This window comes from Macaca nemestrina, chromosome 15, assembly GCF_043159975.1.
Source record: "Macaca nemestrina isolate mMacNem1 chromosome 15, mMacNem.hap1, whole genome shotgun sequence".
NCBI classification, from domain to species: domain Eukaryota; kingdom Metazoa; phylum Chordata; class Mammalia; order Primates; family Cercopithecidae; genus Macaca; species Macaca nemestrina.
In genome coordinates this window covers 59,111,542-59,138,970 of record NC_092139.1, presented here as the reverse complement: position 1 = coordinate 59,138,970, position 27,429 = coordinate 59,111,542, and the positions used below count along the sequence as shown (strand labels likewise).

General features: G+C 46.2%; 1 protein-coding gene across 5 annotated transcripts in view; it reads left to right on the top strand.

Moving 5' to 3' along the window:
* The window catches only part of LOC105486721 (ninein like), a 175,883-nt gene that overhangs the window by 35,171 nt on the left and 113,283 nt on the right, over positions 1–27,429 (top strand). Inside the window, exons 1-3 of one of the 5 annotated variants that reach the window (XM_071079761.1) lie at positions 3,874–4,007; positions 6,189–6,274; positions 9,600–9,690. The exons of 1 other annotated variant lie outside the window; for it this stretch is intronic. The gene's annotated coding sequence lies outside the window, so the exon portion shown is untranslated. Of the gene's footprint in view, positions 1–3,063; positions 3,180–3,873; positions 4,008–6,188; positions 6,275–9,599; positions 9,691–18,651; positions 19,233–23,390; positions 23,429–27,429 lie in introns of those variants that run through there. 3 more of the 5 variants (XM_071079763.1, XM_071079762.1, XM_071079760.1) reach the window with 3 other exon arrangements.

Below are 27,429 nucleotides of genomic sequence, written 5' to 3'. Positions count from 1 at the left end.
AGAGAGTTTTCCCTACACAACAATAAAATTGGAATGTCTGGAGGTAGGATGCAGGCACTGGTGTTTTTAATTTTTAAGTAGTCAAAGTGGAGAACTCCTAGTCATTTAAATTCGGTATGCTCTACCGGGCATGGTGCCTCATGCCTGCAATCTCAGTACTTTGGGAGGCCAAGGTGGGAGGATCATTTGAACCCAGGAGTTCAAGACCAGCCTGGGCAACATACACCCCATCTCTACAAAAAATTAGTAAGCTAGCCAGGTGTGGGGGTGCACCTGTAGTGCAGCTGCTTGGGAGGCTGAGGTGGGAAAATCACTTAAGCCCAGGAGATCAAAGCTGCAGTGAGCTGTGATCACACCACCACACTCCAGCCTGGGTAACAGACTGAGATCCTGTCTCAAGAAATAAAATAACAAATAAATTCAGTACACTCCTGTGCAATGGGTAATTTTTACATTTCTATTTTGGAAATGAAACTGAGATTACAGATGTTACATGACTGGGTGATCCACAGTCAAACAGCTAGTAAGTGGCACTATCCATATCTTCTGACACCAAATTCATTCTCCAGCCAGTGAGTGGGAGCCCATGCAGAGCATCAGGAGCACTGAAGAGAAGACATTTTTCACAATGGCAACCCCCATGGCTCTGAGCACCCCTGGGAATCCAGGGTTATAAACTGGAGTCATCAGGGTCTTGGCTGCGCATCCCACGGGGACCACCTTTGCACGGTGTGCCCTGCCATTGTACCCTACACTGGTTGGGACAGGTCATAGGCATAGCAAAAGGTATCCGGGCACACTCAGCAGGTCAGAGAAACCTCCCAGTCTAGAAGACACTGTGAGTGCCTCCCTGTGCTTGCCTTCAGAGCCTGTCTTTCATCCTGGTTCCTTCTCACCCCAGTAATTTTGCCTCTGATCCTCACATCCTCTAAAGTGGAGTTCCTACAAAATATATGCACCTTTCTCATGCTAGAGTGTACTGTACTAGAGTGTAGAGCTCATTTTGTAATTCTGATATATTTATAACTCTCTGACTTTTTTTTTTTTTTTTTTTTTTTTTTTTTTTTTGAGACAGAGTCTCGCTCTGTCGCCCAGGCTGGAGTGCAGTGGCGCGATCTCGGCTCACTGCAAGCTCCGCCTCCCAGGTTCACGCCATTCTCCTGCCTCAGCCTCCCGAGTAGGTGGGACTACAGGCGCCCACAACCGCGCCCGGCTAATTTTTTGTATTTTTAGTAGAGACGGGGTTTCACCGTGGTCTCGATCTCCTGACCTTGTGATCCGCCCGCCTCGGCCTCCCAAAGTGCTGGGATTACAGGCGTGAGCCACCGCGCCCGGCCGACATTTTTGTATATTTATGTTTTTATTTTTTGGAGACAGAGTCTTGATCTGTCACCCAAGCTGGAGTCTAGTAGCAAGATCTCAGCTCACTGCAACCTCTGACTCCTGGGTTCATGCAATTCTTGTGCCTCAGCCTCCTGAGTAGCTGGGACTACAGGCGCGTGTTAACCACAACTGGCTAATTTTTTTGTATTTCAGTAGACACTGGGTTTCACCATGTTGGCCAGGCTGGTCTTGAACTCCTGTCCTCAGGCAATCTGCCCACAGTGGCCTCCCAAAGTGCTGGGATTACAGGCGTGAGTCACCGTGCCTGGCTGTATTTACTTTTTTTTTTGAGACAGAGTCTCGCTCTGTTGCCCAAGCTGGAGTACAGTGGTATGATCTCGGCTCACTACAACCTCTGCCTCCCAGGTTCAAGCGATTCTCCTGCCTCAGTCTCCTGAGTAGCTGGGATTACAGGCACGTGCCATCACGCCCGGCTATTTTTGTATTTTTAGTAGAGACGGGGTTTCTCCATGTTGGTCAGGTTGGTCTCGAACTCCTGGCCTCAGGTGATCTATCTGCCTGCATCCGCATCCCAAAGTGCTGGGATTACAGGCATGAGCCACTATGCCTGGCCGGGTATTTACGTTTTTAAATTGTTTTCCGTGTAAACTCTATAAGGGGCAGGGATTTTTTGCCCCCCTGTTGGCAGCCCCTAGGACGATGCCTGACCCTAGTAGGTGCTCGATAAATACATACAGGTTGAATATCCCTTAACAGAGATGCTTGGCACCAGCAGCATTTAGGATTTCAGATTTTGGAATATTTGCATTATACCAATTGAACATCCCTAATCTGAAAATCCCAAATCAGAAATGCTCCAATGAGGCCAGGCGCGGTGTCTCATGCCAGTAATCCCAGCACTATGGGAGGCCAAGGTGGATCATTTGAGGCCAGAAATTCCAGGCGAGCCTGGGCAACATGGTGAAGCCTCCTTTCTTACAAAAAATACAAAAATTAGCCAGAGCCTGGGCCTGGTTGTTCATGCCTGCAATCTCAACACTTTGGGAGGCCAAGGCGGTGGATCCCTTGAGCTTAGGAGTTCGAGACCAGCCTGGGCAACACAGTGAGACTGTGCTAAAAATACAAAAATTAGCGGACATGGTAGCAGGTGCCTGCAGTCCCAGCTACTGGGGGCTGGGACGCTGAGGCGGGAGGATCGCCATAGCCGGAAAAGTCGAGGCTGTAGTGAGCCATGACCGCTCCACTGCATCCCAGCCTGGGCAACAGAAGTGACAGCCTTTCTCAAAAGAAAAGAAAGTTAAAAGAAGAAAAAAGAAATGCTCCAATGTGCGTTTCTTTTGAGCATCAGGTCAGCGCTCAGAAACTTTCAGCTTTTGAAGCATTTCGGATTTCAGATGCTTGGATTGGGGTGCTCAACCTGTATTGATTTAATATGCGGTGGAAACGTGACCATCTAGGTTTTAAATCGCGGTTTCCTCAGTGGTGGCCTGCCTGGCCGGCCTCCGGGCTTGTTACAGAAGATGCTACCCCCAGAGCTGCGAACCGCCAAGCTCCGCAGCGCGCAGGGCCCCGACAGGGACCACCGAGGTCAGCTCCAAGGATCACCCCAGGCTCCAAACTGGCCCGAGCCGCTCTGAGATTTGCGGCCGCCTTGCCCCCACCCAGCCCCGCAATCCCGGACCCGCCCCGCCCCGCCCCCCGTTCGCCCGCCGCGCCAGGACACCGAGGGGGCGGCGCCTCGAGGCCGGGAGGAGTGTTGCGTCGCGGCCTCCAGACACAAAGAGCTGCCGGCTGGACTGGGGTGGTGCCGCGCTCCTGGCCCAGGCGCCTCCCAGGTGAGATGGGCCAGGGCTTCCGGCCGGCCGTTCGGGCAGCGGGTGGGGTCAAAAGTCCGGGGCCGCCCCTGCCTCGCGACCCGCGCCTCAGTCACCGGACCCGGCTCCGGGAGCGCGGCCTCGGGTGCTCCTCTCGGTGCGGGGCGCAGATTCGGCCCATCCGCAGTGGTGCCTGCTCTTCCGGTCGCCCTCGAGGGCTGGGCGGGGGTCACGCCCTAAAATACCGAGCCCGCTGGGCCGAACGCTTGAAAACCTGGTTTCCCGACGGCGGCGGCGGGGGCGCCATGGGAACGAGGGCCGGGTCCAGCACAGCCCCGAGGCTCGGCGGGGGGCGGGCGGCCTTGGCCGGGGCTCCCCGCGGTCCTGAGCGCAGCGGTGCCCACCGTCTGCCCAGCGCGGGCCGTTTCTCCTGGCGCCTGTCGAGGCCCAGGATTTCCTCCCGCCAGTGTGGCTGCGGCCCCCTACAGAGCGTGTCCCGCATTGTGGCGCTTCGGTCGGTTGATTGAAAGGGTGAAGTCTGTTGCGAGTTTTATCTGTTGTACTCGTTTTGCAGATTCGCTCCCTTCCTCTCGCCTGTGCGCACAACTCACACACACGACGTGGGAGTTTCTGATCGCGTTGCATTCATACTAATCCATCCTGCCTGGGTACTGATGCTCCATTGTTAGGAGCTCTGTGTAGGGCTGTATGTTTGCACGGGACTCAGGTGAGGAAGGGTGGCCACGTTTCTTTCTGCTCCGTGAGACTTAGGCCAAGCCCTGGAACTAGGGAGGAGGTTCAGACCCATGAAGCTGGCGGGGCCTTGGAGAAGGGCAAGTGATTTTCAAGGTCAGTAGTAAGAGGGGTCATGAGTGATGGTAAGTTTCTTCTTAGAGGCCTTTGCTATGACTTCCAGATTTTTCATACCGGACTTAAAATACTTTTAAAAGCAGAGTTGTTGTTGTTCTTGTTGTTGCTGTTTTTGACAACGAAGTTTCACTCTTGTTGCCCAGGCTGGAGTGCAATGGCGTGATCTCGGCTCACTGTAACCCCCGCCTCCCGGATTCAAGCAGTTCTCCTGCCTCAACCTCCCGAGTAGCTGGGATTACAGGCGCCTGTTACCACGCCCAGCTAATGTTTTGTATTTTTAGTGGAGATGGGGGTTTCACCATGTTGGTCAGGCTGGTCTCGAACTCCTGACCTTCAGGTGATCCAGCTGCCTCGGCCTCCCAAAGTTCTGGGATTACAGGCTTGAGCCATTGTGCCCGGCCAAGTTTTTGTTTTGTTTTGTTTTTGTTTTTAAATTTTATTTTACTTTAAGTTCTGGGATACATGTGCAGAACGTTCGGGTTTGTTACATGGGTATACATGTGCCATGATATTTTGCTGCACCTATCAACCCGGCATCTAGATTTTAAGGCCCACATGCATTAGGTATTTGTCCTAATGCTCTCCCTCCCCTTCCCCCCACCCACAGGTCCCGGTGTGTGAGGTGTGTGATGTTCCCCTCCCTGTGCCCATGTGTTCTCGTTGTCAGCTCCCACTTATGAGTGAGAGCATACGGTGTTTGGTTTACTGTTCTTGTGTTAGTTTGCTGAGAATGATGGCTTCCCACTTCATACATGTTCCTGCAAAGGACATGAACTCATTCTTTTTTATGGCTACATAGTATTCCACAGTGTATATGTACCACATTTTCTTTATTCAGTCTATCATTGATGGCCTTTTGGGTTGGTTCCAGGTCTTTGCTATTGTAAATAGTGCTGCAATAAACATACACGTTTATGTGTCTTTATAGTAGAATGATTTATAGTTCTTTGGGTATATACCCAGTAATAGGATCGCCGGGTCAAATGGTATTTCTGGTTCTGGATCCTTGAGGAATCGCCACACTGTCTTCCACAATGGTTGAACTAATTTACACTCCCACCAACAGTGTAAAAGCCTTCCTATTTCTCCCCAGCCTCTCCAGCATCCGTTGTTTCCTGACTTTTTAATAATTACCATTCTAATTGGTGTGAGATGTTATCTCATTGTGGTTTTGATTTGCATTTCTCTAATGACCAGTGATGATGAGCTTTTTTTTTATATATATGTTTGTTGACTGCGTAAATGTCTTCTTTTGAGAAGTGTCTGTTCATAACCTTTGCCCACTTTTTGATGGGGTTGTTTTTTTCTTGTAAATTTGTTTAAGTTCCTTGTAGATTCTGTATATTAGACTTTTGTCAGAAGGGTAGATTGCAAAAGTTTTCTCCCATTCTGTAGGTTGCCTGTTAACTCTGAAGATAGTTTCTTTTGTTGTGGAGAAGCTCTTAGGTTAGATTCCATTTGTCAGTTTTGGCTTTTGTTGCCATTGCTTTTGGTGTTTTAGTCATGAAGTCTTTGCGCATGCCTATGTCCTGAATAGTATTGCCTAGGTTTTCTTTTAGGTTTTTTATGGTTTTGGGTTTTACATTTAAGTCTTTAATCCATCTTGAGTTTATTTTTGCACAAGGTGTAAGGAAGGGGTCCAGTTTCTGTTTTCTGCATATGGCTAGCCAGTTTTCCCAGCACCATTTATTAAATAGGAAATCCTTTCCCCATTGCTTGTTTTTGTCAGGTTTGTCAAAGATCAGATAGTTGTAGAAAGCAGTTTTGTTTTGTTTTTAAGTAGTTAAAACTCATCTGTTAAACAGAACACTGAATCAGCAGTCTAGCAGTTTTATGAACTGTGTGCAAGAATACTTTTATATTAAAAGGAAAATGCTCAGGTGTTAGAGAAGCAGTCTACTTTCACGCTTGTCCCTTTCATTTCACTTATACATCATCCATTAGTGGTTTAAATGATGACAGATTGAACCGATCTGTATTGTCAAATAAAAGTGGAATGTGTTCAGGTGCAATAAATATTAGTTCAGGTGCATGAATATGAAGTTCAGGTGCAATAAATATTAGAGGATAACTCTTTTTTGTAGAATGAGAAAATAGCAAGCCTTCTCCGAGGAACTTGGACTTCAGAATTTTTTTTTTTTTTCTTTTTTTTAAATGTAGAGCCAGGAGTCTTGCCCAGGGTGGTCTCCAACTCCTGGACTGAAGTGATCCACCTGCCTCAGCCTACCAAAGTGCTGGCATTACAGGTATGAGCCACCACACCTGGCCTCAGATAACATTTAACTCCATCAAATTAGAAAGAAAGCACTTTATAGAGGAATAACTAGGACTTAAGCAAAAAGTTTTTTTCTTTTTCTTTTTTGAGATGGAGTCTCGCTCTTTCGCCAGGTGCCATGATCTTGGGTCACTGCTATCTCCGTCTCCCAGGTTCAAGCGATTCCCCTGCCTCAGCCTTCTGAGTAGCTGGGATTACAGGTGTGCACCACCACGCCCGGCTAAATGTTTGTATTTTAGTAGAAACGGGGTTTCACCATGTTGGCCAGGATGGTCTCCATCTCCTGACCTCGTGATCCACCTGCTTCAGCCTCCCAAAGTGCTGAGATTACAGGCATGAGCCACCACGCCTGGCCGGACTTAAGCAAAATTTAATTGAGTGGTTTATATTAACTTGGATGGAAACTTTTTTGCTAACTCATACTTACCCCATATGTTGTGATTTATAGGACTGCTCTGAGGTGGGTGAATTGATATGGCCATTTGCTAAGAGCATGTTGTAAGTCTTTTTTTTTTTTTTTGAGACGGAGTCTCGCTCTATCGCCCGGGCTGGAGTGCAGTGGCATGATCTTGGCTCACTGCAATCTCTGCCTCCCGGGTTCAAGCGATTCTACTGCCTTAGCCTCCTGAGTGGCTGGGATTATAGGTGCCTGACACCATGCCCAGCTAATTTTTGTATTTTTAGTAGAGACAGTTTCACCATGTTGGCCAGGCTGGTCTCAAACTCCTGACCTCAAATGACCCACCTGCCTTGGCCTCCCAAAGTGGTGGGATTACGGGTGTGAGCCACTGCGCCAAGCCTACTTTTGGATCTTGCCATGAGCAGGTAGCTACTAGATAGCTTTCCTCTTTCCTGGCACAAGACAGATTTGGAAGCAGGAAGCAAAAACAGAAGCAGTGTCTTGGCCTCACACCTGAACTGGTGTGGCTTCCTAGCTGCAGGTAATAGTGTCCTCTGCCCTGGAAGGCATTTCCAGCGCTGTGGCCACTTTACTGTTCCATTCCTTGGTTATTGCACAGGTAGTTGAGCAGCGGTGATTGTAACTGGAATCTAGGTTTGAGTTTAGCTTAGTCCTTGGCTTCAAGTGCAGATTAGGAATTCAGGCTTAAGGCAAAGACATTTGGTTACTCACAAGCGGAGACCAAAAGTTTGGGTCATAACTCTCCCTGGAGCTATTTGGAGGTAGGCTTTCCTTTTCCCACCTTGGGGTAACTTTGAGCCTCCTAGATTATGATTATTGTTGTTTGTGAATTGATGGACAGTTTTCTCTCTTTTTTTTTTTTTTGAGATGGAATCTCGCTCTGTCGCCCAGGCTGGAGTGCAGTGGCCAGATCTCAGCTCACTGCAAGCTCCGCCTCCCAGGTTCACGGCATTCTCCTGCCTCAGCCTCCCAAGTAGCTGGGACTATAGGCGCCCGCCACCTCGCCCGGCTAGTTTTTTGTATTTTTTAGTAGGGACAGGGTTTCACCGTGTTAGCCAGGATGGTCTTGATCTCCTGACCTCGTGATCCTCCTGTCTCGGCCTCCCAAAGTGCTGGGATTACAGGCTTGAGCCACTGTGCCCGGCCTGATGGACAGTTTTCTGGGACAGAGGAGTCTTTTGGAGCATGGCTTGTATTTTCATCCTTTTTTGACCTAGGTTCAAGCATGCATCTGGCGCTGCCTGGTTGTACTCCCCTCTCTGAACCCGGATTGTCTTTCCTTGGACTTCAGAAAGATAATAGAGCTTTCCATCATCCTCCAAGCGAGGTGACCCGTTTTCCCCAAGACTGCTGTATAGTCTCCCTGGAGTAAAAGTCATTTGTTAGTTTCTGAAACAGCAGAACTCTCCAGGTACCTCTGAGGCAATCAAGTTTGAGAAGCTCTAGGATATACCAATTTTTGTGCATTGATTGTTACTTTGTATCTCATAAGGGGCAATTGGCACAATTTTTTTTTTTTTTTGAGATGGAGTCTCACTCTGTCACCCAGGCTGGAGTGCCATGGCGCAATCTTGGCTCACCGCAACCTCTGCCTGCTAGGTTCAAGTGATTCTCCTGTCTTAGCGTCCTGAATAGCTGGGATTACAGGCGTCCACCTCCATGCCCAGCTAATTTTTGTATTTTTTAGTAGGGACGGGGTTTCACCACGTTGGCTAGGCTGGTCTCGAACTCCTGACCTCAGGTGATCAGCCCGCCTCGGCCTCCCAAAGTGCTGGGATTACAGGCTTGAGCCACTGTGCCTGGCCCACACATCCTCTTACAACCTTATTTTTGCATCTACTTTGTTGAGTAAAGTAATGATTTTGGTTTGTTGGAGTTTCTAAGAGTGGTCAGAGACCTGAGGGTCAGTCACTCTTCAAAATCTCTCAGTTTTTAAGCCTTTGGTAAAGAATTTTACATTTATAGAGTATATCCGTTAGGATATTTTAGCCACTAGTGAAGGAAAACCCAACTCAGTCTGGCTTAAATACACAGGGAGTTCACAGAAGACCTCAGGATGGGCTGCTCCATGGTTGAAGTGGCCCTGGGGGACCCAGATGGCTCCTCTTCTGCACACAGCCTCTCACATCGGTGAGGAGAGGGAGCTTGGCTTCTGTGGCTTCTGTGCCTTTCTGAAGAGGGAGGAGTGACAGCTGGTGCCCCCAGCCAGGGTAGTGGAGTCCTGGACCGTTTGAACCAGTCACCAGGAGGCCTCCCCTGGGCTGTGTCCAGAGGCAGGGTGCCGTGGGGGTGTGGGGACAGGAAGGACAGGCTTTCGGGTGCCTGGTCCATGGGGGCTGTGTGAGCCTCACCATACAGGTAGCGTGTCACCTGTGCCCAGTCCCCGTGCATGACTTGTGCACTGGTTGTGGCTGCCAGAAATGGAGCTCAGGTCTCCTGGTGTTTTGTTTTTAAATTTTGAATGAGCATTCAGTAGGTGCCAGGTACTGTTCTCAGTGTTTTGTTAAATTCTTTCACGGAGTACTCACAGCAGGAGGCTGAGCCGGGTGTGCTGTTGCCCCCATCTCAAGCACAGAGTGCGAGGGTCAGGGAGGATAATAACATGCTCAAGGTCACATGGAGGTCAGGGTGCTCGGGTCTGGGCAGGCTCTGCAAATTCCATGTCCCCCACTGTGCCTCCCAACACAATGGGGTTTCCAGCATACCTTACTGCCTATGACTGTATCATTTCTTTACCTTAACAAGAAAACGGGGTGTTTTCAGTGCTAGAGAAAAGCTGTGACTTATGTGATCCTGTCTACACATGCTGGTTGAGAAGCAGTATGAGGATTGTTAGCTCAAAGTCCCGTTTTTATTTTATTTATTTATGTTTTAGAGACAGAGTTTCACTGTGTTGCCTGGCTTGACTTGAACTCCTAGGTTCAAGCATTCTCCCACCTCAGCCTCCCAAGTAGCTGGGACTACAGGTATGTGCAAGACTCCATTTAATTTAATTTAATTTAAGTTTGCTTGAGCTTTACTGCTTGATTAAATTCCTTTTTTTTTTCTGAGATGGAGTCTCACTCTGTCACCCAGGCTGGAGTGCAGTGGCCGGATCTCAGCTCACTGCAAGCTCCGCCTCCCGGGTTTACGCCATTCTCCTGCCTCAGCCTCCCGAGTAGTTGGGACTACAGGCGTCCGCCACCTTGCCCAGCTAATTTTTTGTATTTTTAGTAGAAACAGGGTTTCACTGTGTTAGCCGAGATGGTCTCGATCTCCTGACCTCATGATCCGCCTGCCTCAGCCTCCCAAAGTGCTGGCATTACAGGTGTGAGCCACCAAGCCTGGCCGATCAAATTCCATTTTTAAGCAAGAGTATTGAGGACTTAATGAATTGTGCTTTGCCTTTTGTGGGCTTTGTGTGAGTGTGTGCGCCCATGGAAATAATATTTCTGGGCTGGGTGAGGTGGCTTATACCTGTAATCCCAGCACTTTGGGAGACTGAGGCGGGCAGATCACTTGAGGTCAGGAATTTGAGACCAGCCTGATCAACATGGTGAAACCCCGTCTCTACCAAAAATAGAAAAATTAGCCAGGTAGAGATAAAAAAATTATCTCTACCAAAAATAGAAAAAGATTATAGGCACGCCTATAATCCCAGCTACTCCAGAGACTGACGTGGGAGAATCGCTGGATCCTGGGAGGCAGAGGTAGCAGTGAGCCAAGATTTCACCACTGCACTCCAGCCTGGTGACAGAGTGACATTCCGTCTCAAAAAAAAAAAAAAAAAAAAAAATCACACGTGTAATCCCAGCACTTTGGCAGGCCGAGGCAGGCAGGTCACCTGAGGTTGGGAGTTCGAGACCAGCCTGACCAACACAGAGAAACCCCATGTCTACTAAAAATACAAAATTAGCCAGGTGTGGTGGTACATGCCTGTAATCCCAGCTACTCGGTAGGCTGAGGCAGGAGAATCTCTTGAACCCGGGAGGCAGAGGTTGCGGTGAGCTGAGATTGCGCCATTGCATTCCAGCCTGGGCAACAAGAGTGAAACTTCGTCTCAAAAAGAAAAAAAAAAAAAAGGAAAAGAAAATATTTCAGAAAAATGAGTCTGTTCCTGGGACTGGGAAATAACAAGGCCTGATCTTCTGCTGGCCCCACACAAAGAGGGGTGGTGGGCTTCCCCTGCCAGGATGGACCTCACAGGAGCTCCATTCACACTGAGGGCCTCCAGGTTCCCTTTAGAGTCACAGGTGGTGTCAGACCCTAAACATGAGAACCAGCGTCAGTCAATATAGTGTAATATTCACTGACTTGGAGTTTTCATTTCAAGGGCAGAGGAATGTAGTAAACAGCTTATTAATTATTTAAAAATCAACAGGGAGAGTCTGCTCGGTGCAGATTTTGAGCAGGTTGTCCCAACCGCAGGGTGAGCTCCTTGTATCTGGAAGGCCTCTGCCTGTCCTGTACTCAGGTGACCTGAGGAAGGATGTGCTGGACTGTCCAGCCACGTGGCCTTGGGGCTTCAGCTGCGCTTGGGATGAGGACAAAACCAGGCAGGCAGAAGTAGGTAGCGTGACAGATCTCCAACACAGGAGAGGGGGCAGGGCCTTGAACAGACTTGGGAACGCATATCTCCATGTGGACCGGTGAGTAAAACTGAGTACCCATAGTCCTGCGATGACCAGCAGGGACTCCGGAGGGTGGGCTGCAGCCCAGCCAGTTAGCTTCCTGCTTCAGGTGACGGTGTCACTGCTCTCCAAGGCCCCAAATGAAAGTAAGTGACAGGCGGAGATTTTCCCCGACTCTGGTTAGGGACAGAAACGTGGATGCCCAATTTCGGAACCCCAGAATCTACATTAATGACCTGTACTGATTTCTAGTAGGGTTCCTCAGGAAACTGTGTCAAGCAGGACGTTTGCAGGGGCGGGTCCGAAGTGGACACAGTCCACAGCCTGCATAGTTCAAGACCAGCCAGGCCTTGCTCTGTGGCAAAAGTTTTAAACTGTAGTTGATAGTGTACACTGTTGCACAGCTTTAAAACTAAGCAATTCTTGATACATTTTAAATTCTTATTGAGTTTTTATTATTTACAACTGTGCACATAAAGTAAGACTCTTAGAATTGTAGATTTTTACCACTTAAAATTCTCAGGCTGGGCACGGTGGCTCATGCCTGTCATCCCAGAACTTTGGGAGTCTGAGGTGAGAGGATCCCTTGAGCTCAGGAGTTCAAGACCAACCTGGGCAATGTACTGAAACCCCATCTCTACAAAAAAAAAAAAAAAAAAAAAAGGAAAAATTAGCTAGGTGCAAAGGCATGTGCCTGTGGCTGTGGTCCAAGCTACTTGAGAAGCTGAGGTAGGAGGATCACTTGAGCACGGGAAGTGGAGGCTGTAGTGAGTGGAGATGCACCACTGCATTCCAACCTGGGTAACAGAGCAAGATCTTGTCCCAAAAAAGTGAAGTGAAATAAAAATGAATAAACTTCTCATAATTCAAACTCACGTAAAGGTGACTACCCTGCTGGAGTCACCATGCTAACCAAGCAACTGCAGTTACTGTCACCAGTAATGAGACATGCGTGCCCCCATGAGATGTGCCAAGGACACACCTGACCCAGGTGTTCCTGCCACCCCTGAATCTAATTGTGGAGACACCAGACAGACTCTGTGGGACAGTCTACAAAAAGCCCTGCCTGTGTGTACTCCAAAAATTTCAAAGTTAGGAAACACAGAGACTGAGAAAATGGTCTGGTTTAAAGGAACAGGAAAACTGTGTACAGTGCTTGACTCTGAATTGGAACCTGGACTGGGGTGAAAAAGACAGCTGTAAAGGACATTGTTGGCACCATGGACAGAATTTGAATCTGAATGGTGGATTGTATAAATGTCAAATTTCCCTCGTTTGTTGTACCGTGACTGTCTCCTTGAGCTTAGTGAATACATTTTGAACTATTTAGGGACACAGGGACACAAAGTCTGATACCCAGTTTCAAATGGAGAAGGAGAGGAGCGGGGGTAGATAGATGATATGGAGGGAGGGAGGAAGTGAGAGAGAGAAAATGACAAAATGGTCATGATAAAGGGGGAAAGTGGAAACAGGTGTTGAAGCCAGCGGGTGAGGGAGTATTAGATAATTTTTTGTACTATTCTAACAATTTTTTTTTTTTTTTTTTTGACACGGACTCTTGCTCTGTCACCCAGGCTGGATGGTGCAATCTCAGCTCACTGCAACCTTTGCCTCCTGGGTTCCAACGATTCTCCTGCCTCAGGCTCTCGAGTAACTGGGATTACAGGTGCACACCACCACACCCGGCTAATTTTTTATTTTTTAGTAGAGACGGGGTTTCACCATGTTGTCCAAGCTGGTCTCGAATTCCTGACCTCATGATCCACCCGCCTCGGCCTCCCAAAGTGCTGGGATTACAGGCGTGAGCCACCATGCCGGGCCTATTCTTTCTTTCTTTCTTTTTTTTTTTTTTTTTTTTTTTGAAATGGAGTCTCGCTGTGTCGCCCAGGCTGGAGTGCAGTGGCGCGATCTCGGCTCACAGCAAGCTCTGCCTCCTGGGTTCATGCCATTCTCCTGCCTCAGTGTCAGGAGTAGCTAGGACTACAGGCACCCGCCACCACACCCGGCTAATTTTTGTATTTTTAGTAGAGACAGGGTTTCACCGTGTTATCCAGGATGGTCTCGATCTCCTGACCTCGTGATCCGCCCGCCTCGGCCTCCCAAAGTGCTGGGATTACAGGTGTGAGCCATCGAGCCCAGCCTATTCTTTTAAATTTTCTATACGTTTGAAATTTTTTCAGAATAACAAGTTAAAAAGTCAGTCCTGTCTTCACTGCCATCTAAAGACCTACCAATAAAAAGTTTACTATATTTCATCTATTCTAAGATAAACCTTTTTTTTTCTTTACATGATAATATGTTTGATTTGGGGGTACATTAAAAACTGATGCCATCTTAGCACTGGGTCACATTTTGACAGCAGTCTTTCGTCGTCATCTGTCTTAGAATTAGTGGCATCTCAAATTTGGTGAAATACTATATTTTTTTCTGGCTCTGTTATGTGAAGAGGTGGGAAAAAAGAAGACTCCTAGGAGCTTTGCATGTGACGTTTTTTCAGACCCTCATGCCCACATCTGCACTTCAGGATTCCACTCCCATGCCATGTAGCTACAGTAAACTCAATATATTCCAGACTGGATTTCTGTCTGCACCTCTATCTACCATGCCAATCTGTGCTTCCTCTGTTTCCTCCCTCAAGGAACAGAAACCTGATTTTTAGCCACCGATGGCCCCAGAAGGTCCAATGGGAGGAGCTCCAGGACCTGTCTAGGAGGGGAGATGCGGACACTTCCTGTAAAGTGGGGCATGCATGAGGAGGAGGTGGCCTAGATCCTTCCTTTTCTGGGTAAAGGGTGGAAGTGGTGTGGATTCTTTGAGTGTTCTGATAGCCATGTGTCACTATGTACTTGTTCTTTGTGTCTCACATCTCCTCCTATTGCATTTTAAAGCATTTTAATGGCATTTTTATGCCTAATAAAGCATTCTCATAGGAAAAAAAAAAAAAAAAAAGACGGTGGCGGGCACAAGGCCCTTGCCCAGTCATGCCATGGCACAGACACTAGCTTTGTTTCTTGAAATGACTTTGGGATCCAGATGTCTGTGCTTCATTTTCTCCATAGTCAAGTGAGAATAGTTTCCCCAAGTTAGTTAAGATAATGGACAAGGGAATTTAAGGTGCCATAGAGCTCTAAAATTCTGTGATTTAAAATAGGGGACTTTTGAAACAGTCATTTACTAGAATCATTCAAATAACAGATACACTTTAGGCAAACAGCTCTGAGCACAGACGTCAGTGAAAGGCAGGTGTGTGGCTGGTTTCTCTGCTTCCTGGCTCCCCACACTCCTTCCCAGGTTACTTTCCCGTACTGGTTCCTGTTTCTGGGTGATTTTTACACTGGATGTTCGCAGGGAATTCATTTCCGACCACCAGGAACAGGTGTGCTATATGGAACAGGCTATGTGGCCTGACGCCCTGGGCTCTTGTCTGCTCCAGGGTCCCTAGTCACCACCATGTTGGAAACTTTTCAGGTCTCTTCAGACCTTGAACTCCATGTGTGTCAGACTTAGAAACGGTTCCATGCAAAGTCTTTTTCGTTTGACTCAGGGGAAACTTTGCATCAGCCCAGGATTGTAACATTTTATTTTAGTTTGTTTGGCATGGACTTCAAGTAGTTGCAATAGCAAAATATGGTAATTTTCCCATCAGTGGGCTCCTCAGACTACTGTGTTTTATCTACATTTAGGGGGATGGGCAATTCTGAATCCTCTTTTAGGGCCTTTGAATTGTTGGTATTGACACTGACCTTCACAGCAGGCTCATTCTTTAGAAATAGAAGCCCCAAATATTCAGACCTTTGTCAGATTCTGTGCACTTTAGGATACGTGTAGAGGGCGTAGAAGAGCATCAGTGTTGTGTGCTATGCCTCTAGGCTCCTAATTGCATGGCTGGAATTTCAGATATGAAAGTTGGAATAATCATGAGAAAAGGGGTAGACTGTTCTTAGGATTTTTCAACATAGATTTTATAGGCTGTGTTATTTTATTCTTTTTTTTTTTTTTTTTTGAGATGGAGTTTTGCTCTTGGCACCCAGGCAGGAGTGCAAATGGCATGATCTCGGCTTACTGCAGCCGCCACCTCCTGGGTTCCCAGGTTCAGGCAATTCTCCTGCCTCAGCCTCCCGGGTAGCTGGCACTACAGGCGCGTGCCACCATGCCCAGCTAATTTTTGTATTTTTAGTAGAGACAGGGTTTCACCATGTTGGCCAGGCTGGTCTGGAACTTCAGACCTCAGGTAATCTGCCCGCCTCGGTCTCCCAAAGTGCTGGGATTACAGGCGTGAGACACCGCGCCTGGCCTATTCTTTTATTTCTTTATAGTCAACATGAAACTAGAAAGGTTACACCCAGGTTCTGGGGAAGAGAAAGTGTCTCAGTTTTATAACAGATGGATAGAATGGATCGGGACGTGGAATGTTTGGTTGAAGTATTGCTTTTTTGTTCTGGGGAGGAAGCAAATTAATACTCTTTCCTTATAATTCAGTTTACTAATATAAATTCTTACATGACACTAGGACTTTTCAGGTTGATTTAGAGCTGGAAGGGACATTTTCCGTGTATTTTGGATATCAAATTCCTGTACTTATTTCATGGAAAAACTTCTAGAAAACTATTTTAAACTATCTTATATGCTTGTGTGCTGTTAGTAGGTATGGGGCAGTATGTAAAGGTTTGTGTTCCAACTCTGGAGTTATAACTCACTGTGAGTTCACTTACCAGATCTGTGACCTTGGGCAAATTGCATAGCTTCTTCTGTGGCTCAATTTCCTCACTTGGAAAATGGGTAATAATAGTCCCTCCTTCAAAAGGATAAATTCCAAAGTGCTTAGGAATGTGTCCAGTACATGATGAGCACTCAAGAAATATGTTTTTTGTATCATCAAAAGATAATTACAAAAGCAAGCACCCTAGTGAGGGGTCAGTGGTAGACACCTCTCCAGCGACTCTGACAGCTCAGAGAGTGGTCCCCAGGACTGCACTCCCAGGGAGTGAGTGTTAAAATCTCCTGGGGTCCTTTTTTATCCCCTCAACCTTTAAGGTCACTTGACTGAAACAAAAATAAATTGCAACAATTTTCTCATTAAAAAAAAAAAAAAAACTACTCAGAATGGCAAAATGTGCAAATACTTCAAACAAGTATAAACTTAGGCAACTTAAAGGAACAGACTGTATTACTAAGACCCTGTGGTGACCCTGCAGGTTCTGCCCTCATGTCCTCCGGTGTCTGCATGTGCATTCTGCAGAGTTGAAAACTGTGTGTGCTAGGCTTCTGCTGAGTTCTCTTGATTAGTGTTTTTATAGACAGGTGTTTGCATGTTGACACAGTACATGGCCTGTTAGCTTCAGTGCTGTTGAAAATATATACCGTGATGTTCTGTGTTTCCCTTTTGTTAGGATTTTGATTTTTTGCTGAGCTAAGGCAACTTTTTTTTTTTTTTTTTTTTTTTTTGAGACAGAGTCTTAATCTGTTGACCAGGCTGGAGTGCAGTGGCGTGATCTTGGTTCACTGCAACCTTTGCCTCCCAGGGTTCAAGTGATTCTCCTGCCTCAGCCTCCTGAGTAACTGGGATTACAGGCGTGTGCCACCAAGACCGGCTAATTTTGTATTTTTAGTAGAGACGGAGTTTCACCATGTTGGCCACGCTGGTCTGAAACTCCTGACCTCAAGTGATCCACCCGCCTCAACCTCCCAAAGTGCTGGGATTACAGGCGTGAGCCACCACGCCCAGCCTAAAGCAACTTTTAAAGAGCATTCCATGAAGAGTTTCCGAGTCTTCCTGTTTTCCTTCTCTCTGGACTGAAATGTCTCCACCTTCCTTCCTCCCTGCAGTCCCGTCACTGAGTACTCAGGCTGCTGCTGGGGCAGGTGTGCACTGAGTTCTCTTATCAGAACCTCCCAGCAGGCTCCTTCGAGGACTGCTGGAGGGTCTGGGCTGGCCAGGCTCACACATGCCCTCTCCTTGACCCTGGCGTGCCAGACACATGGAGTCATCTCATCTTGCCCCTGGTGAAAAAGGGAGGGAAACCCTTTCTTAAGTTGTTTTAATTTATATTTACTTAATGATGAGCAGTACTGTGCTTATGAAACATGCTTATTATAATGAAAAGCAAGATTATGCCCTTACATGATCAGCCTTCCTTTTTCTGGATATTTTGACATGGTTCTTATAGGAGTAAAGACATCATAGTCATAGCAAGCCGTGGCATCCTCACCCAACCAGCCATCGGGGCTTACTCATTAATGAGTGAAAACGGGGAGCTTTCATGGTAACAATACCTACTTACAGAGCAGTCATCAGTGTTTTTTCAGAATAATAACATCTGCTTGCCCAGAATTTGGCTGGGCGTGGTGGCTCACACCTGTAATCCCAGCACTTTGGGAGGCCGAGGTGGATGGATCACTTGAGGCCAGGAGTTCGAGACCAGCCTGGACAAGATAAAATACAAAAATTAGCCAGGCATGGTGGCACATGTCTGCAGTCCTAGCTACTTGGGAGGCTGAGGAGGAGAATCGCATGAGCCTGGGAGGTGGAGGTTGCAGTGAGCTGAGATTGCGCCACTGCACTCCAGCCTGTGTGACAGAGTGAGACTTCTTTTCAAACAAACAAACAAACAAACAAACAAAAATCTACTTGCCCAGGATCTCTGACATTTTGGAAAAGGAAAAAAAAAAAAAAGTGTGTGTATTAGTTCGTTCTCGCACTGCTATGAATAAATACCTTAGACTGGGTAATTTATAAAGAAGAGAGGTTTAATTGGCTCAGGTTTCTGCAAGCTATATAGGAAGCATAGCAGCTTCTGCTGCTGGGGAGGCCTCAGGGAGCTTCCAATCATGGCAGAAGGCGAAGGGGGAGTGAGGTGGCTCACACAGTGGGAGCAGGAGCACCAGAGAGCAAGCGAGGAGGTGCCACACCCCTTTAAACAACCATATCTCACGAGAACTCACTATCCTGACAACAGCACCAGGGGAATGGTGCTTACCCATGAGAAACCGCCCCCACAATCCAGTTGCCTCCCACCAGGCCCCACCTCCGGCATTGAGGATTACAGTTGAACGTGAGATTTGGTCAAGGACACAGACCCAAACCATATCGGTGTCTATATGAATTCTTCTCTGTAATTCCTAGCTTTTGTTTTGAGACAGAGTTTTGCTCTGTCACCCAGGCTGGAATGCAATGGCCCAATCTCAGCTCACTGCAACCTCTGCCTCCTGCATTAAAATGATTCTCCTGCCTCAGCCTCCCAAGTAGCTGGGACTACAGGCGCCCACCATACCCAGCTAATTTTTTTTTTTTTTTTTTTTTTTTTTTAGTGGAGACAGGGTTTCGCCAGGCTGGCCTCCATCTTCTAAGTGATCCTCCTACCTTGGCCTCCCAAAGTGCTGGGATTACAAGTGTGAGCCACTGTGCCCGGCTGCAGTACCTAGCTTTGATGGAGAATCAGATATGCCAGCGAGGCTCCTGAAAAAGCTCTGGGTGGTTCCATGACAGTCGTGACATTTCCATAGTGACAAGGGTAGTGGGGCTCAGTTGTGGCCCTGCTGCATTCAGGAGGGACTGCTCTTCCTGTGGCTGCTTCCCCCGCCTCCATGCTTGCTCCGCACCAGGCCGTGCCTTCTACCTCAGAGGGAATCTGGGTTACCAGTCCTCGGCCTCTCAGGTGTCGCTCAGAACATATCTGCGCCCACATCTGTCCTGCCTCCTGCAGGGCCTCCCAGGAGGGGGTGACCTGCTCACTTCCATTCATCGCTGTCTTGCCCTCCAGGCTCTGAGACGCGGGCTGCTGGCTGCTGTGGAAGAGCTGCAGGCACGCAGTGGCTTCTGCACCAGCATCCCACCCCGCTGCTGCTCCGACCCAGCACTGTGGAGCTCCCTTGGGAAGCATTATCACAGATCCTCCCAGGTAAATGTAAATTATCTTGTTTAATAAAAACAGGTATAAACTCCTTAGCATGTATACCCCTGCAGCAGGATAAGTTTTTCAAACTTACTTGGTTTTCAAGTGTATGGAGATTTTCCTGTTGTATCTTTCTATTACTAATTTAATTTATATAATTTCTTTTTTTTTTTTTTTTTTTTTTTTTTTGAGACGGAGTCTCGCTCTGTCGCCCAGGCTGGAGTACAGTGGCGGGATCTCAGCTCACTGCAAGCTCCGTCTCCCGGGTTCACGCCATTCTCCTGCCTCAGCCTCCTGAGTAGCTGAGACTACAGGCGTCCGCCACCTCGCCCGGCTAGCTTTTTGTATTTTTTAGTAGAGACGGGGTTTCACCCTGTTAGCCAGGATGGTCTCGATTTCCTGACCTCGTGATCCGCCCGTCTCGGCCTCCCAAAGTGCTGGGATTACAGGCTTGAGCCACCGCGCCCGGCCAATTTATATAATTTCTAATTTAATTTTTTCTTTTTTTTGAGACAGAGTCTCACTCTGTCACCCAGGCTGGAGTATAATGGTGCCATCCTGGCTCACTGCAACCTCTGCCTCCCAGGTTCAAGTGATTCTCCCGTCTCAGCCCCCCTAGTAGCTGGGATTACAGGCATGCACCACCATGCCTGGCTAATATTTTTTTGGTAGAAATGGGGTTTCACCATGTTGGCCAGGCTGGTCTCGAACCCCTGACCTCAAGTGATCTGCCCACCTGGGCCTTCCAAAGTGCTGGGATTACAGGCGTGAGCCACTACACCCAGCAGGAAAAAAAAAAAAAAAAAAAAAAAAATTATTCTATAGAGACAGGGAGGGGTCTCAACATGTTGCCCAGGCTGGTCTCAAACTCCTGGCCTCCAGTGATCCTCCTTCCTCAGCCTCCCAAAGCACTGGGATTATAGGGAGGAGCCACCACACTCAATTCTAAATTCAATTTCTTTCTTCAATTTCAGGGCTGCTATTCAGATCATCCGTTTCATCTTGGGAAAGTTCTGATTATGATTTTTAAGAAATTGGTGGCAGGGTGTGGTGGTTAACTCCTGTAATCCCAGAACTTTGGGAGGCTGAGGCGGCAGGATCACTCAAGCACAGGAGTTTGAAACCAGTCTGGGAAACATAGCGAGATGCTGTCTCTACAAAAAATTTAAAAAATAAGCCAGGCGTGGTGGCCTGTGACTGTAGTCACAGCTACTCAGGAGGCTGAGGTAGGAGGATCACTGGAGCTGAGGAGGTTGAGGCTGCTATAAGCCATGATCATGCCACTACTCTTCCAGACTAGGTGACATAGTGAGACCCTGTCTTTAAAAAAAAAGTAAGAAAGAAATTGATCATTTTAATCTAAACTGTTGAATTTATGTGTGTGGAGTTTATAGTATTCCTTTATTATCCTATTGTGTCTACAGAATCTGTAAAGAACAATTCTCTCTTTTATTGACAATAATGGCAGTTTTTTGTTTTTTTTTTTTTTTGAGACGGAGTCTCACTCTGTCGCCCAGGCTGGAGTGCAGTGGCCGGATCTCAGCTCACTGCAAGCTCTGCCTCCCGGGTTTACGCCATTCTGCTGCCTCAGCCTCCTGAGTAGCTGGGACTACAGGCGTCCGCCACCTCGCCTGGCTAGTGTTTTCGTATTTTTTAGTAGAGATGGGGTTTCACCGTGTTAGCCAGGATGGTCACAATCTCCTGACCTCGTGATCCGCCCACCTCGGCCTCCTAAAGTGCTGGGATTACAGGCGTGAGCCACCGCGCCCGGCCGTCTTTTTTTTTTTTTTTTTGGAGATCTGACAAATGAAAATTTGTGACTTCTCTTTTTTTCCCTTCATTAGTTTTACTAGAGGTTTATCAATTTTATTGAACTTCAAAAATCAGTTTTGGGTTTCATTGATTTTTTTTTTCTATTACTTTTCTGCATTCAGTTTTATTGATTTCCCCTGTTATTTTCATTCTTCTGCTTGCTTCAGTTTATTTTGCTCTTTTTTTTCTAGTTACTTGAGCTGAGATTATTGATTTGAGCCCTTGTTTTCTAATATAAGCATTTAATAATAAATTTTCCTCTGAGAACTGCTTTATTTGTATCCCACAGATTTTTGTATGTTGCATTTTCATTTCATTCAGTTTAATATATTTAAATTTTTTTCTTGCAATGTCGTCTTTGACCCATGGATTATTGAGAAATGTGTTAGTTTTCAAGTGTATAGAGATTTTCAGTTGCATCTTTCTGTTACTGAATTCTGATTTAATTTTATTATGGTCTGATAGCATATTTTATTTTGTTTCTATTCTTTTGAATGTATTGGTACATGTTTTATGGCCCAAAATATAGAATATCTTTTTCTTGGCTTCATGGTATCTGAGAAGTCTGATGTAATACTTAACTTTGCTCCTAAGATTTCTTTTTTCTTCTGGCTTCTTTCAGGATTTCTCTTTGTTTGGGTTCCTGCAGTTTGAATATGATAGGCCTAGGTCTTTGTTTTGGTTTTCTCCAATTGGAATATGATAGGCCTCGGCATCAATTTTTTGGTATCATCCTGTGTGGTGCTCTCTGAGCTTCCTGAGTCTATGGTGTGGGGAAATTCTCAGCCATTATTGCTTCAAACATTTCTTCTGCTTCTCCCTGTCTTTCTACTTCTAATGTTCCCATTATGCACGTGTTATACCTTTGATAATTGTCTCATAGCTGTTGAAGATTCTGTTTTTCCCCTACTCCACCACCCCTATTCTTTGTTCTCTCTGCTTTTCAGTTTGTGAAATTTCTATTGAAATATTTTCAAGCTTGTTGATTCTTTCCTCTACCATAAGCAGTCTACTGATGAGCCCATCAAAGGTATTCTTTTAAAAAAAATTTTTTTCAAGACAGGGTCTCACTCTGCTGCCCAGGTTGGAGTGTAGTGGTGAGATCATAGTTCACTGCAACCTCAAACTCCTGGGACTGTAGGTATGCACCACCATGCCTGGCTGATTTTTAGATTTTTTTTGTCTCACTGTGTTGCCCAGGCTGGTCTCAAACTCCTGGCCTCAAGTGACCCTCTTGCCTCAACCTCCCAAAGTGGTAGGATTACAAGTGTGAGCCACTGCACCTAGCCAGCATTCTTCATTTCTGTTATAATTGTGTTTGCTTTGTTTTCATGTTTTTGGTTGTTGTTGTTTGTATTTTTTAGAGATGGGTCTTGCTGTGTCACCTAGGTTGGAGTGCAGTGGTATAATAATAGCTCACTGCAGCCTCAAACTCCTGGGCTCCAGCAAGCCTCCTGCCTTGGGCCTCCCAAAGCACTGGGATTACAGGCATGAGCTACCATGCCAGGCCTGTTACAATGTTTTTGATCTCTAGCATTTTCTTCTGATTCTTTCTCAGAGTTTGCATATTTTTATGAACCTTACTCATCTTTTTGTATGTTGTCCACTTTTTCCCATTACAGCCCCTAGAATGTTAATCATAGTTATCTGAAAGTCTCAGTCTGATAATTGCAAAATCTTTGTCAGATCTGAGGTGGGTTCTGATGCTTGCCTTGTGTATTCAGACTTTTTTTTCCTTGACTTTAATATATCTTATAATTGTTTGTTGAAAGCTGGACATGATATATTGATTGGGCTATAGGAACTTAAGTAAATGGATCTTTAGTGTGAGGTTTTGTGTTTCTCTGGCGGGCAGTTAGGCCGTGTTTAATGTTTGCTGTAGCTGTAGCTGGCAGAGGCTTCACATTCCTCCTGTGTCCATTTTTGTTTCCCAACTGTCTTTGGGTTTTTCTAGAAACTCCCTCTTAAGTGGTGTATGAGGGTTCTCCAGACAGACCAACAGGGTATCTGTCTGTGTATCTATGGATAATAGGTGTGTGAGAAGGGATGTGTTAGGAGAACTGGCTCATGTGACTATGGAGGCTGAGACGTCCAGTGCCCAGCTGGCTGCCAGCCGGAGGTCCGAGGATGCTAATAGCATGGCTGAGGCCAGGTCTGAAGGCCTCAGAGCCAGGGAAACCAATGGTGTAACTCAATTTGAAGCCAAAGCTCGGAGAGCCTCGGGGGGCCACCAGTGTAAGTCCTGGAGTCCAAATGCTGGGAGTCTGGAGTTGTTGTCCCAGGGCAGGAGACGAAGAGTGCACGGCAGCTCAATAGATAGCTTTGCCTTTTCTCTATTTTTGTTCTCTCTAGGCCCCCAGCAGATTAGACGGTGCCTGCCCACGTTGAGGGTAAGTCTTCCCCACCTAGTCCACTCAGACTCCCTTGCTAATCTGCCCTGGAAACACCTTCACAGACACACCCAAAAATAATGCTCTAGCGGGTTTCTGGATATTTCTTAATTCAGTCAAGTTGACACCTAAAATTAACCATTACAAGTGGAGTCTTTATCTTGCCCCTCCATTGTAATTCATGTGATTATACTACAGCCCTGTTGATGTGGTGGTAAGGTATTGGGGAAGGAAAATGTCCTGTAATCCTATGATTCAGTCTCAGGTTTTTAGTAAATCTGAGTCCCTGGACTGTGAACTTTAGAAGTTTCTTTGCCTCCCTGCCTGTCTTCCTCCCTCCCTCCCTGCCTCTCTTCCCTCTCCCTCCTCCTCCTCTTCCCTCTTTCTGTCTTCCTCCCCTGACCCACCCACCCCATTAAGTTATCCAGAAAGCTACTGGAGGTTTCATTTTTCAAGGTTTCCTTTCCCTTGGCCAGACTAGGTTCTGATAAAGTAGTTTTCCTTGATGGAAGGCCTTTGTTATGGAAAACAGAATGTTCTGGGCATTTTTCAAAATGATTACTTTTCTTTGAGTGCATTTCAAAATGGTTATTTTTTTTTTCTCTCCCCTTGTCCCAAGAGTGGGGGATTTATTTTTTCCTCCAGTCTTCATCATGAGCATCTGGTGAGGCTTTTGAAGATATAACAAAACTTATGAAAGTATGTCACTTCCTGCCCCTACTCTGAAAGATTGGGCCTCAGGATTTTTGAACTCATACTTGTCTATAATCAGCTTCCAGCAATCATCAATTGCCATGTCTTTCTACCAATTATGGCTTACCTGGCTTTTGCTTCAGTAAAACTGTGATCTCTGTATTTGCCCGCTATCTCTTCAGTTTTTAGGTAGGAGTTTACCTTGTGACCTCATTCTCTGATGGATATGAGAAGTTTTATTTCATTCAGCTCTTTTTTTTTTTTTTTTAATTGTGAGGAAGACTTAAATGGCACCTTTCAAGTTCTTTACATGTTAGAACAGAAATGGGGCAGTGGCTTACACCTGTAATCGCAGAACTTTGGGAGGCTGAGGCGGGTGGGTCACTTGAGGTCAGGAGTTCAAGACCAGCCTGGCCGACATGGTGAAACCCCATGTCTACTAAAAATACAAAAATTGGACAGGTGCAGTGGCTCACGCCTGTAATCCCTGCACTTTGGGAGGCTGAGGCGGACAGATCACCTGAGGTCAGGACACAAGACCAGCCTGACCAACATGGTGAAACCCTGTCTCTACTAAAAATACAAAAATTAGTTGGGCCTGGTGGCAAGTACCTGTAATCTCAGCTACACAGGAGGCTGAGGCAGGAGAATGGGTTGAACCCAGGAGGCAGAGGTTGCAGTGAGCTGAGATCGTGCCATTGCACTCCAGCCTGGGCAAAAAGAGCAAAACTCTGTCTCCGAAAAAAAAAAAAAAAAAAAAAAAAAAATTAATTAGCTGGGCGTGGTAGCATGCACCTGTAATCTCAGCTACTTGGGAGGCTGAGGCAGGAGAATTGCTTGAACCTAGGAGGCAGAGGTTGCAGTGAGCTGATATTGCACAGCTGCACTCCAGCCTGGGTGACAGAGCAAGACTCTGTCTCCAAAAAAAAGAAGAAGGAAAAGCCACCTCAGCCTCCCAAGTAGCTGAGACCACAGGTATATGCCACCATACCCAGCTACCATGACAGGCTAATATTTTGATTTTTTTGTAGAGATGAGGTCTTGCTTTGTTGCCCAGATTGTTCTCCTGGGTTCAAGCAATCCTCTTGCCTTGGTCTCCCAAAGAGCTGGAATTACAGGCGTGAGCCACCACACCCAGCCAGTTCTGTCCATTTTTGCTTTATGTATTTTGTTGGTCTAATTATTTGTTTCTTCTTCTCCTTCTTCTCTTTTTTCATTTCTTGACACTAAGGACAAGTATACATTTAGGATTTCTGTGTCTTCTTGGCAAATGGACTTATAAAAATCATTATTTAATGTCGTGCTTTATTTCTGGTAATTTTCTTTACTCCATAGTTGCTCTCTTTTCCTATTAATATGGCTATCTCACATTAAAAAATATTATTTGCGTGGTATATTTTCTCCATCCTTCTACTTGTATTTGAAGAAGATTTCTTGTAGGTAGCATATATTTGGGTCTGTTTTAAAGAACATTCAATCTGATAGTCCTTCTCTTTAATTGGTGTGTTTAGACCATTTATACTTAATGTAACTATTAATATGTTTGAATATAGATGTATCATTTTGTTATTTTCTTTTTGTTCATTAGGTTTTATTTCTCTCTCTTTCTGGGATTTCTTGAATGTTTCTCGGTATTCCATTTAATCAGTTTATTGAGGTTTAGACTATATATCTTTGTATAGGTATTTTAGTGGTGACTGCAGGGATTATAGTATTCATATTTAACTTTGTTTACTTAGAAATAATATTGTGCCACTTGAAGTGGAATGTAGAAACCATACTACCATACAAGTTCCTTTACCCACCACATTATGTTGTAGATCTGTGTGTGTTGAAAATTGCTTCAGTGTTACAAATTTTGCCTTCAGCTAGCATAAGAAGAGGAAAATAGTCTATTTATATAGCTCTTTGTCATTTTGAGATGGAGTCTTGCTCTATCACCGAGTCTGGGGTGCAGTGGCGCCATCTCGGCTCACTTCAAGCTCCGCCTCCCAGGTTCAGGCCATTCTCCTGCCTCAGCCTCCCAAGTAGCTGGGACTACAGGTGCCTGCTACCACGCCGGGCTAATTTTTTGTATTTTTAGTAGAGATGGGATTTCACTGTGTTAGCCAGGATAGTCTCGATCTCCTGACCTCGTGATCCACCTGCTTCAGCCTCCCAAAGTGCTGGAATTACAGGCTTGAGCCACCATGCCTGGCCTGCTCTTTGTCATTTCTGGTGCTGTTCCTTTATTCCTGAAACTCCAGTTTTCCCTCTGGTATTACTTCCCTTCTATGTGAAGATCTTTGTTTAGCGTTTCTTTTAGAACAGGTCTGTTGGTGGCAAATTTTCTTGGTTTTTCTTCATCTGAGAATGTCTTTCTTTCACCTTAATTTGTGAAAGATATTTTTACTGTCTTTGTTGTTGTTGTTGTCATTTACTTCTCAGAGCCCTCAGATCCTGCCTCCTTCCTTGTCTTTCATCGTAGCTGGGTGTGGTGGCACACACCTGCAGTCCCAGCTATTTGGGAGGCTGGGGCAGGAGAATCACTTGAACCCGGGAGGTGGAGGTTGCAGTGAGCCGAGATCACACCACTGCACTCCAGCCTGGCGACAGAGTGAGACTCCATCTCAAAGAAAAAAGAAAAAGGCCTTCCTCTGTTCCTCCAGCTGAGCACACTGCCTCATCCCAAGCCAATGACGGCTTCATTTACAGGAAGGAGGCTTTCTGGGTGAGCAGATACCTTACCTTACGTGGCCCTATTTTTAGGCTCTGTGCAGGTCATCACGTGATAATCACATAGGTTGAGCAAAGTTGTGCAAGTAAGTCTCTTGAGACTGAAGCTCACAGGTAACTGCTGAAAAGTAAAGTGTTACAAAACATGTGAAACTCTGGAGAATATCACAAGATCTTGGAAGCAAAGCAACCTGGCTGGGAAAAGCAGGAGGTGCAAGCGTGTGTCTCGCTTCTGCAGCTTGATATTGGGAAATGAACAGTTGAATCTGCAAGTGTCTGTTGCTGTGGGTATGAAATGGGACAGGCCATCTCTGCTTTTTACTGCTCTGTGTTTGCAGTTCTCAGAATATACCTATTCTCAGATACTCTGTGCCTCTGCCTGCCTACTTGCTCTTGGCCTAAACACAATCTGAAGGGAACCAGGACCTCTTGTCCCTTGGTGCTGGGGAGTAAGAATATTAAAACGTAAGAGCAAGGAGCAACCTGACTGCACGTTGAGGACAATGGAATGTATTTGAATGAGTCTTCATACTCAGAAAATTTGGTCAAGAAGGAAAAAGGCATCATTGCAAATTACCTTGGTCAGTTTCATT